We start from the raw sequence: 13,808 nt of genomic DNA on the forward strand, positions 1-13,808 counted from the left end.
TACATAAAGAATGAAAAATGTCCACTGATGCACACTAAATGTGAAAAACTGTCTGTACATACACATGAAATAGACATGGTTAAGGTAACCATGGGTCTGTCCATTCACACAATACCTGTATAAACGTGGCTGTCTGTTGAGGTAAACAACTCTATGTCCATTCACATGTCCGTCTGGTCCTGTAAACCTCCCGTCAACCTCTGTATGTCCGCCCACACAATACAAACATCTGTCTGTCCATTCACACAATATGTATGAACATGTCTGTCTGTTAAGGTAAACATCTGTATGCCCATTCACATGTCTGTCTGTTCACGAAAACCTCTGTATGTCCAGTCACACAAAACGAACACGACTGTCTGTTCTGTTAACATCTGTATGTCCATTCACACAATACCTGTATAAACACGTCTGTCTGTTAAGGTAAACATCTGTCTGTCCATTCACACAATACCTGTATAAACATGTCTGTTTGTTAAGGCAAACATCTGTATGTCCATTCACATGTCTGTCTGTTCACGAAAACCTCTGTATGTCCAGTCACACAAAACAAACACGACTGTCTGTTCCGTTAACATCTGTATGTCCATTCACACAATACCTGTATAAACATGTACATCTGTATGTCCATTCACATGTCCGTCTGCTACTGTAAACCTCCCGTAAACCTCTGTATGTCCACCCACACAATACAAACATCTGTCTGTCCATTCACACAATATGTATAAATATGTATACACATGTCTGTCTGTTAAGGTAAACATCTGTATGCCCATTCACATGTCTGTCTGTTCACGAAAACCTCTGTATGTCCAGTCACACAAAACAAACACGACTGTCTGTTCCGTTAACATCTGTATGTCTATTCACACAATACCTGTATAAACACATCTGTCTGTTGAGGTAAACATCTGTCTGTCCATTCACACAATACCTGTATAAACATGTCTGTTTGTTAAGGCAAACATCTGTATGCCCATTCACATGTCTGTCTGTTCACGAAAACCTCTGTATGTCCAGTCACACAAAACAAACACGACTGTCTGTTCCGTTAACATCTGTATGTCCATTCACACAATACCTGTATAAACATGTACATCTGTATGTCCATTCACATGTCCGTCTGCTACTGTAAACCTCCCGTAAACCTCTGTATGTCCACCCACACAATACAAACATCTGTCTGTCCATTCACACAATATGTATAAATATGTATACACATGTCTGTCTGTTAAGGTAAACATCTGTATGCCCATTCACATGTCTGTCTGTTCACGAAAACCTCTGTATGTCCAGTCACACAAAACAAACACGACTGTCTGTTCCGTTAACATCTGTATGTCCATTCACATAATACCTGTACAAACACGTTTGTCTGTTAAGGTAAACATATGTATGTCCATTCACACAATACCTGCATAAACATGTCTGTCTGTTAAGGTAACCATCTGTCTGTCCATTCACACAATACCTGTATAAACATGTCTGTCTGTTAAGGTAATCATCTGTCTGTCCATTCACACAATACCTGTATAAACATGTCTGTCTGTTAAAGTAAACATCTGTATGCCCAGTCACATGTATGTCTGTTCACGAAAACCTCTGTATGTCCAGTCACACAAAACAAACACGACTGTCTGTTCCGTTAACATCTGCACGTCCATTCACACAATACCTGTATAAACATGTCTGTCTGTTAAGGTAAACATCTGTATGTCCATTCACATGTCCGTCTGTTCCCTTAAACCTCTGTATGTCCATCCACACAATACAAACACGACTGTCTGTTCCGTTAACATCTGTATGTCCATTCGCACAATACCTGTATAAACATGTCTGTCTGTTAAGGTAAACATCTGTCTGTCCATCCACACAATACCTGTATAAACATGTTTGTCTGTTAAGATAACCATCTGTCTGTCCTTCCACACAATGCCTGTATAAACATGTCTGTCTGTTAAGGTAAACATCTGTATGCCCATTCACATGTCTGTCTGTTCACGAAAACCTCTGTATGTCCAGTCACACAAAACAAACATGACTGTCTGTTCCGTTAACATCTGTATGTCTATTCACACAATACCTGTATAAACACGTCTGTCTGTTGAGGTAAACATCTGTCTGTCCATCCACACAATACCTGTATAAAGATGTCTCTCTGTTAAGGTAAACATCTGTCTGTCCATTCACACAATACCTGTGTAAACATGTCTGTCTGTTAAGGTTACCATCTGTCTGTCCATTCACACAATACCTGTATAAACATGTCTGACTGTTAAGGTAACCATCTGTCTGTCCATTCACACAATACCTGTATAAACATGTCTGTCTGTTAAGGTAACCGTCTGTCTGTCCATTCACACAATACAAACACAACACGACTGTCTGTTCTGTTAACATATTTATGTCCATTCACATAATGTACAAATGTCTGTCTGTTCACATAATAATGTCTGTCAATACACATAATTCCTGTATGAACATGTCTGTCTGTTCACGTAAACATCTGTGTGTCCTTTCAAATAATGTAATGATTTCTGTCTGTTTACATAATAATGTTTGTCTGTTCACGTAAACATATGTATGTCCATTCATATAATATAAACACGTATGTCTGTTGATAATATCTGTCTATACGATCACATAATATTAACATGTCTGTCTGTTCATGTAAACATATGAATGTCTATTCAGACAAAGTAAACGTGTTTGCCTATTTAAGTATTTATTAATGTCTGTCAATTCACATAATACCTGTATAATCAACATGTCCGGTAACATAAACATTTGTAGATGTATTTGCGTATACACCTAATGTCTAAACGTGTCCATGCATTCATATACATACATAATGTAATATCTGCCTATCCATTCACATAAACTATATAAATATTTCTCTATCCTCCACAAACTCACTTCCTCTAAAAGTCTGTCCTTTACATACTGTACACACCTAACATGAACGTCTGTCTGTCCATTCACATAACATAAACGTGTCCGTTCGTTAGGGTAACTATCTGTCGGTTCATTCACACAATATACACGTGTCTGTTCACACGAACATCTGTCTGTTCATTTACACATACATCTAATGTAAAACACGTCTATGTACACGCACATATTGTGAGATCTGTCTGTCCATTCGCATACTGTCTCAACGTCAACATCAGCTTCTCCATTCACAGCACACAGCATATAAGCGTCATTGTGACTTGGTGAGAATGTGCGTCTATAGGGGCCCAGGGTGGAACTCGGAGAAAGGAACATTCTCCCGAAGCTCCGCCCCAGCGAGAATGGCGCTCCAAAGGAGGAGGCCCTGCAGCGAAGGCGCTCTTCAGCCGTAAACATGTCACACAAAGTAGGTCACGGCTCCATCCAGTGAAGAGCCAGCAAGCGCCTCCGTGGTGTGACCCATTTCACTCCTTTGTCTGAGGAACATGCTGCCAGCACATAGGCTGCTCAACATGTATGTACGCCAATCATCATGTATGTACGCCAATAATCGTGTTTGTACGCCAATAATCATTTATGTACGCCAATAATCATGTATGTACGCCAATCATCATGTATGTACACCAATAATCGTGTTTGTACGCCAATAATCATTTATGTACGCCAATAATCATGTTTGTACGCCAATAATCATTTATGTACGCCAATAATCATGCATGTACGCTGCTCACCATGTACAGTATGTACGCCAATAATCATGTTTGTACGCCAATAATCATGTTTGTACGACAATAATCATTTATGTACGCCAATAATCATGTTTGTACGCCAATAATCATTTATGTACGCCAATAATCATGTATGTACGCCAATCATCATGTATGTACACCAATAATCGTGTTTGTACGCCAATAATCATTTATGTACGCCAATAATCATGTTTGTACGCCAATAATCATTTATGTACGCCAATAATCATGCATGTACGCTGCTCACCATGTACAGTATGTACGCCAATAATCATGTTTGTACGCCAATAATCATGTTTGTACGCCAATAATCATTTATGTACGCCAATAATCATGTTTGTACGCCAATAATCATTTATGTACGCCAATTATCATCTATGTATGCTGCTCACCATGTACAGTATGTACGCCAATAATCATGTACGTACGCCAAAAATCATGTATGTATGCTGCTCACCATGTATGTATGCTAATAATCATGTATGTACGCTAATAATCACGTATGTACGCTAATAATCACGTATGTACGCCAATAATCATGTATGTACGCTAATAATCATGTATGTACGCCAATAATCATGTATGTACACTAATCAACATGTATGTACGCTAATAATCTATGTACACTAATCATCATGTATGTACGCCAATAATCATGTATGTACGCCAATAATCATGTATGTATGCCAATAATCATGTATGTACACTAATCAACATGTATGTACGCTTATAATCATGTATGTACGCCAATAATCATTTATGTACGCCAATAATCATGTATGTACACTAATCAACATGTATGTACGCGAAAAATCATTTATGTACACTAATCATCATGTATGTATGCTAATAATCATTTATGTACGCCAATAATCATGTATGTACACTAATCAACATGTATGTACGCTAATAATCATGTATGTACAGTAATAATCATGTATGTACGCTACTCACCATGTACTGTATGTACGCTAATAATCATGTATGTACACTAATCAACATGTATGTAAGCTAATAATCATGTATGTACGCTGCTCACCATGTATGTGCGCCAATTATCATGTTTGTACGCCAATAATCATTTATGTACGCCAATAATCATGTTTGTACGCCAATAATCATTTATGTACGCCAATAATCATGTTTGTACGCCAATAATCATTTATGTACGCCAATAATCATGTATGTACGCCAATAATCATGTATGTACGCCAATAATCATGTTTGTACGCCAATAATCATGTATGTACGCCAAAAATCATGTATGTACGCTGCTCACCATGTATGTACGCCAATAATCATGTATGTACGCTAATAATGATGTATGTACGCTAATCATCATGTATGTACGCCACTCATCATGTATGTACGCTACTCACCATGTACTGTATGTACGCTAATAATCATGTATGTACGCTGCTCACCATGTATGTGCGCCAATTATCATGTTTGTACGACAATAATAATTTATGTACGCCAATAATCATGTTTGTACGCCAATAATCATTTATGTACGCCAATAATCATGTTTGTACGCCAATAATCATTTATGTACGCCAATAATCATGTATGTACGCCAATAATCATGTTTGTACGCCAATAATCATTTATGTACGCCAAAAATCATGTTTGTACGCCAAAAATCATGTATGTACGTTGCTCACCATGTATGTACGCCAATAATCATGTATGTACGCTAATAATCATTTATGTACGCCAATAATCATGTTTGTACGCCAATAATCATGTATGTACACTAATCAACATGTATGTACGCCAATAATCATGTATGTACGCCAATAATCATGTATGTACACTAATCAACATGTATGTACGCCAATAATCATGTATGTACAGTAATAATCATGTATGTACGCTAATCATCATGTATGTACGCCACTCATCATGTATGTACGCTACTCACCATGTACTGTATGTACGCTAATAATCATGTATGTACACTAATCAACATGTATGTAAGCTAATAATCATGTATGTACGCTACTCACCATGTATGTACGCCAATTATCATGTTTGTACGCCAATAATCATTTATGTACGCCAATAATCATTTATGTACGCCAATAATCATGTTTGTACGCCAATAATCATTTATGTACGCCAATAATCATTTATGTACACCAATAATCATGTATGTACGCCAATAATCATGTATGTACGCCAAAAATCATGTATGTACGCTGCTCACCATGTCTATACGCCAAAAACCATGTATGTACGGTAATAATCATGTATGTACGCTAATCATCATGTATGTACGCCACTCATCATGTATGTACGCTACTCACCATGTACTGTATGTACGCTAATAATCATGTATGTACACTAATCAACATGTATGTAAGCTAATAATCATGTATGTACGCTACTCACCATGTATGTACGCCAATTATCATGTTTGTACGCCAATAATCATTTATGTACGCCAATAATCATGTTTGTACGCCAATAATCATTTATGTACGCCAATAATCATGTTTGTACGCCAATAATCATTTATGTACGCCAATAATCATTTATGTACGCCAATAATCATGTATGTACGCCAATAATCATGTTTGTACGCCAATAATCATGTATGTACGCCAAAAATCATGTATGTACGCTGCTCACCATGTATGTACGCCAATAATCATGTATGTACGCTAATAATGATGTATGTACGCTAATCATCATGTATGTACGCCACTCATCATGTATGTACGCTACTCACCATGTACTGTATGTACGCTAATAATCATGTATGTACACTAATCAACATGTATGTAAGCTAATAATCATGTATGTACGCTGCTCACCATGTATGTGCGCCAATTATCATGTTTGTACGACAATAATAATTTATGTACGCCAATAATCATGTTTGTACGCCAATAATCATTTATGTACGCCAATAATCATGTTTGTACGCCAATAATCATTTATGTACGCCAATAATCATGTATGTACGCCAATAATCATGTTTGTACACCAATAATCATTTATGTACGCCAATAATCATGTATGTACGCCAAAAATCATGTATATACGCTGCTCACCATGTATGTACGCCAATAATCATGTATGTACGCTAATAATCATTTATGTACGCCAATAATCATGTTTGTACGCCAATAATAATTTATGTACGCCAATAATCATGTATGTACACTAATCAACATGTATGTACGCCAATAATCATGTATGTACACTAATCAACATGTATGTACGCCAATAATCATGTATGTACGCCAATAATCATGTATGTACACTAATCAACATGTATGTACGCCAATAATCATGTATGTACGCTAATAATCATGTATGTACGCTAATCATCATGTATGTAAGCCACTCATCATGTACAGGATGTACGCTACTCACCATGTACTGTATGTACGCTAATAATCATTTGTGTACACTAATCAACATGTATGTAAGCTAATAATCATGTATGTACGCTGCTCACCATGTATGTACGCCAATTATGTTTGTACGCCAATAATCATTTATGTACGCCAATAATCATGTTTGTACGCCAATAATCATTTATGTACGCCAAAAATCATGTATGTACGCTGCTCACCATGTTGGTACGCTAAAAATAATGTATGTACGCTAATAATCATGTATGTACGCCAATAATCATGTATGTACGCTAATAATCATGTATGTATGCCAACAATCATGTATGTACGCTAATAATCATTTATGTACGCCAATAATCATGTTTGTACGCCAATAATCATTTATGTACGGCAAAAATCATGTATGTACGCTGCTCACCATGTTGGTACGCTAATAATCATGTATGTACGCTAATAATCATGTATGTACGCCAATAATCATGTATGTACGCTAATAATAATGTATGTACGCCAATAATCATGTATGTACGCTAATAATCATGTATGTACGCCAATAATCATGTATGTACACTAATCAACATGTATGTACGCTAATAATCATTTATGTACACTAATCATCATGTATGTATGCTAATAATCGTGTATGTACGCAAATAATCATGTATGTACGCCAATAATCATATATGTATGCTAATCACCATGTATGTACGCTAATAATCATGTATGTACGCCAATAATCATTTCTGTACGCCAATAATCATGTATGTACGCCAAAAATCATGTATGTACGCTGCTCACCATGTATGTACGCCAATAATCATGTATGTACGCTAATAATCATTTATGTACGCCAATAATCATGTTTGTACGCCAATAATAATTTATGTACGCCAATAATCATGTATGTACACTAATCAACATGTATGTACGCCAATAATCATGTATGTACACTAATCAACATGTATGTACGCCAATAATCATGTATGTACGCCAATAATCATGTATGTACACTAATCAACATGTATGTACGCCAATAATCATGTATGTACGGTAATAATCATGTATGTACGCTAATCATCATGTATGTACGCCACTCATCATGTACAGGATGTACGCTACTCACCATGTACTGTATGTACGCTAATAATCATTTATGTACACTAATCAACATGTATGTAAGCTAATAATCATGTATGTACGCTGCTCACCATGTATGTACGCCAATTATGTTTGTACGCCAATAATCATTTATGTACGCCAATAATCATGTTTGTACGCCAATAATCATTTATGTACGCCAAAAATCATGTATGTACGCTGCTCACCATGTTGGTACGCTAATAATAATGTATGTACGCTAATAATCATGTATGTACGCCAATAATCATGTATGTACGCTAATAATCATGTATGTATGCCAATAATCATGTATGTACGCTAATAATCATTTATGTACGCCAATAATCATGTTTGTACGCCAATAATCATTTATGTACGGCAAAAATCATGTATGTACGCTGCTCACCATGTTGGTACGCTAATAATCATGTATGTACGCTAATAATCATGTATGTACGCCAATAATCATGTATGTACGCTAATAATAATGTATGTACGCCAATAATCATGTATGTACGCTAATAATCATGTATGTACGCCAATAATCATGTATGTACACTAATCAACATGTATGTACGCTAATAATCATTTATGTACACTAATCATCATGTATGTATGCTAATAATCGTGTATGTACGCAAATAATCATGTATGTACGCCAATAATCATATATGTATGCTAATCACCATGTATGTACGCTAATAATCATGTATGTACGCCAATAATCATTTCTGTGCGCCAATAATCATGTATGTACGCCAATAATTATTTATGTACACTAATCAACATGTATGTACGCTAATAATCATTTATGTACGCTAATCATCATGTATGTATGCTAATAATCGTGTATGTACGCAAATAATCATGTATGTACGCTAATCATCATGTATGTATGCTAATAATCGTGTATGTACGCAAATAATCATGTATGTACGCCAATAATCATATACTGTATGTATGCTAATCACCATGTATGTACGCTAATAATCATGTATGTACGCTAATAATCATTTATGTACGCCAATATTCATGTTTGTACGCCAATAATAATTTATGTACGCCAATAATCATGTATGTACACTAATCAACATGTATGTACGCCAATAATCATGTATGTACACTAATCAACATGTATGTACGCCAATAATCATGTATGTACGCCAATAATCATGTATGTACACTAATCAACATGTATGTACGCCAATAATCATGTATGTACGCTAATAATCATGTATGTACGCTAATCATCATGTATGTACGCCACTCATCATGTACAGTATGTACGCTACTCACCATGTACTGTATGTACGCTAATAATCATGTATGTACACTAATCAACATGTATGTAAGCTAATAATCATGTATGTACGCTGCTCACCATGTATGTACGCCAATTATGTTTGTACGCCAATAATCATTTATGTACACCAATAATCATGTTTGTACGCCAATAATCATTTATGTACGCCAAAAATCATGTATGTACGCTGCTCACCATGTATGTACGCTAATAATAATGTATGTACGCTAATAATCCTGTATGTACGCCAATAATCATGTATGTACGCTAATAATCATGTATGTACGCCAATAATCATGTATGTACGCTAATAATCATTTATGTACGCCAATAATCATGTTTGTACGCCAATAATCATTTATGTACGGCAAAAATCATGTATGTAGGCTGCTCACCATGTTGGTACGCTAATAATCATGTATGTACGCTAATAATCATGTATGTACGCCAATAATCATGTATGTACGCTAATAATAATGTATGTACGCCAATAATCATGTATGTACGCTAATAATCATGTATGTACGCCAATAATCATGTATGTACACTAATCAACATGTATGTACGCTAATAATCATTTATGTACACTAATCATCATGTATGTATGCTAATAATCGTGTATGTACGCAAATAATCATGTATGTACGCCAAGAATCATATATGTATGCTAATCACCGTGTATGTACGCTAATAATCATGTATGTACGCCAATAATCATGTGTATACGCCAATAATCATGTATGTACGCTGCTCACCATGTATGTACACTAATAATCATTTATGTACGCTAATCATCATGTATGTATGCTAATAATTGTGTATGTACGCAAATAATCATGTATGTACGCCAATAATCATATATGTATGCTGCTCACCATGTATGTACGCTAATAATCATTTATGTATGCCAATAATCATTTATGTATGCTAATAATCATGTATGTACGCTGCTCACCATGTATGTATGCTAATAATCATGTATGTACGCTAATAATCACGTATGTACGCCAATAATCATGTATGTACGCTAATAATCATGTATGTACGCTAATAATCATGTATGTACGCCAATAATCATGTATGTACACTAATCAACATGTATGTACGCTAATAATCATTTATGTACACTAATCATCATGTATGTACGCCAATAATCATGTATGTATGCCAATAATCATGTATGTACGCTAATAATCATGTATGTACGCCAATAATCATGTATGTACGCTAATAATCATGTATGTACGCCAATAATCATGTATGTACACTAATCAACATGTATGTACGCTAATAATCATTTATGTACACTAATCATCATGTATGTACGCCAATAATCATGTATGTACGCCAATAATCATGTATGCACGCCAATAATCATGTATGTACACTAATCAACATGTATGTACGCTAATAATCATGTATGTACGCCAATAATCATTTATGTACGCCAATAATCATGTATGTACACTAATCAACATGTATGTATGCTAATAATCATTTATGTACGCTAATCATCATGTATGTATGCTAATAATCGTGTATGTACGCAAATAATCATGTATGTACGCCAAGAATCATGTATGTACGCTGCTCACCATGTATGTACACTAATAATCATTTATGTACGCTAATCATCATGTATGTATGCTAATAATCATGTATGTACGCAAATAATCATGTATGTACGCTAATAATCATATATGTATGCTAATAACCATGTATGTGCGCTAATAATCATGTATGTACGCCAATAATCATGTATGTACGCCAATAATCATGTATGTACGCCAATAATCTTGTATGTACACTAATCAACATGTATGTACGCTAATAATCATTTATGTATGCTAATCATCATGTATGTATGCTAATAATCATGTATGTACGCCAAGAATCATATATGTATGCTAATCACCGTGTATGTACGCTAATAATCATGTATGCACGCCAATAATCATGTATGTACGCCAATAATCATGTATGTACACTGCTCACCATGTATGTACACTAATAATCATTTATGTACGCTAATCATCATGTATGTATGCTAATAATCGTGTATGTACGCAAATAATCATGTATGTACGCCAATAATCATATATGTATGCTAATCACCATGTATGTACGCTAATAATCATGTATGTACGCCAATAATCATTTATGTGCGCCAATAATCATGTATGTACGCCAATAATCATTTATGTGCGCCAATAATCATGTATGTACGCCAATAATTATTTATGTACACTAATCAACATGTATGTACGCTAATAATCATTTATGTACGCTAATCATCATGTATGTTTGCTAATAATCGTGTATGTACGCAAATAATCATGCATGTACGCTAATCATCATGTATGTATGCTAATAATCGTGTATGTACGCAAATAATCATGTATGTACGCCAATAATCATATACTGTATGTATGCTAATCAGCATGTATGTACGCTAATAATCATGTATGTACGCCAATAATCATGTATATACGCCAATAATCATGTATGTACGCTAATAATCATGTATGTACGCTGCTCACCATGTATGTACGCTAATAATCATTTCTGTACGCCAATAATCATGTATGTACGCCAATAATCATTTATGTACGTTAATAATCATGTATGTTTGCTAATCATCATGTATGTTTGCTAATAATCATGTATGTACGCCAATAATCATGTTTGTACGCCAATAATCATGTATGTACGCCAATAATTATGTATGTACGTTGCTCACCATGTATGTACGCTAATCATCATGTATGTACTCTACTCACCATGTTTGTACGCCAGTAATCATGTATGTACTCTACTCACCATGTATGTACGCCAATAATCATGTATGTACGCTAATAATTATGTATGCGCGCTAATAATGGTGTAGGTGCGCTAATAATGATGTATGTACGTTAATAATCATGTATGTATGCTAATCATCATGTAAGGCCGCTAATCATCATGTACGTACGCTAATAATAATGTATGTACGCTAATAATAATTGATGTACCCTAATAATCACGTATGTACGCTAATCATCATGTATGTACGCTAATAATCATTTATGTACGCTAATAATCATGTATGTACACTACTTATCATATATGTACGCCACTCACCATGTACGTACGCTACTCACCATGTACTGTATGTACGCTAATAATCATGTATGTACGCTAATAATCACATATGTATGCTAATAATCATATATGTAGGCTAATCATCATGTATGTACACTAGTCATCATTTATGTAGGCTAATCATCATGCATGTACGCTAATCATCATGTATGTATGCTAATAATCATGTATTTATGCTAATAATGGTGTATGTACGCTAATAATAATTGATGTACGCTAATAATCACGTATGTACGCTAATCATCATGTATGTACACTAATAATCACTTATTTATGCTAATAATCATGTATGTACGCTAATTATCATATATGTACGCTACTAACCATGTATGTACGCTAATAATCATGTATGTACGGTAATCATCATACTCTACTCACCATGTATGTGCGGCAATAATCATGTATGCACGCTAATAATTATGTATGTACGCTAATAATGGTGTATGTACGCTAATAATCATGTATGTGCGCTAATAATCATTTATGTATGCTACTCAACATGTATGTACGCAAATATGTCATGTATGTACGCTAATAATCATGTGTGTGCGCTACTCACCATGTATGTACGCCAATAATCATGTATGTACGCTACTCACCATGTATGTGCGCTAATAATGATGTGTGTACGCTAATAATCATGCATGTGCACTAATAATCATGTATGTACGCTACTCATCATTTATGTGCGCTAATAATCATGTACGTATGCTACTCATCACGTATGTGTGCTAATAATCATGTATGTATGCTAATAATCATGTATGTACGCTACTCATGTATGTACGCTAATAATCATTTATGTACGCTAATAATCACGTATGTACGCTAATCATCATGTATGTACACTAATAATCATTTATGTATGCTAATAATCATGTATGTACGCTAATTATCACATATGTACGCCACTCACCATGTATGTACGCTACTCACCATGTACTGTATGTACGCTAATAATCATGTATGTACGGTAATCATCATGTATGTACTCTACTCGCCATGTATGTGCGCCAATAATCATGTATGTACGCTAATAATTATGTATGTACGCTAATAATGGTGTATGTACGCTAATAAACATGTATGTGCGCTAATAATCATTTATGTACGCTAATCATCATATATGTACGCTAATAATCATGTACACTGTATGTATGCTAATCATCATGTATG

Source organism: Nerophis lumbriciformis, linkage group LG11, assembly GCF_033978685.3.
Source record: "Nerophis lumbriciformis linkage group LG11, RoL_Nlum_v2.1, whole genome shotgun sequence".
Classification (NCBI taxonomy): Eukaryota; Metazoa; Chordata; class Actinopteri; order Syngnathiformes; family Syngnathidae; genus Nerophis; species Nerophis lumbriciformis.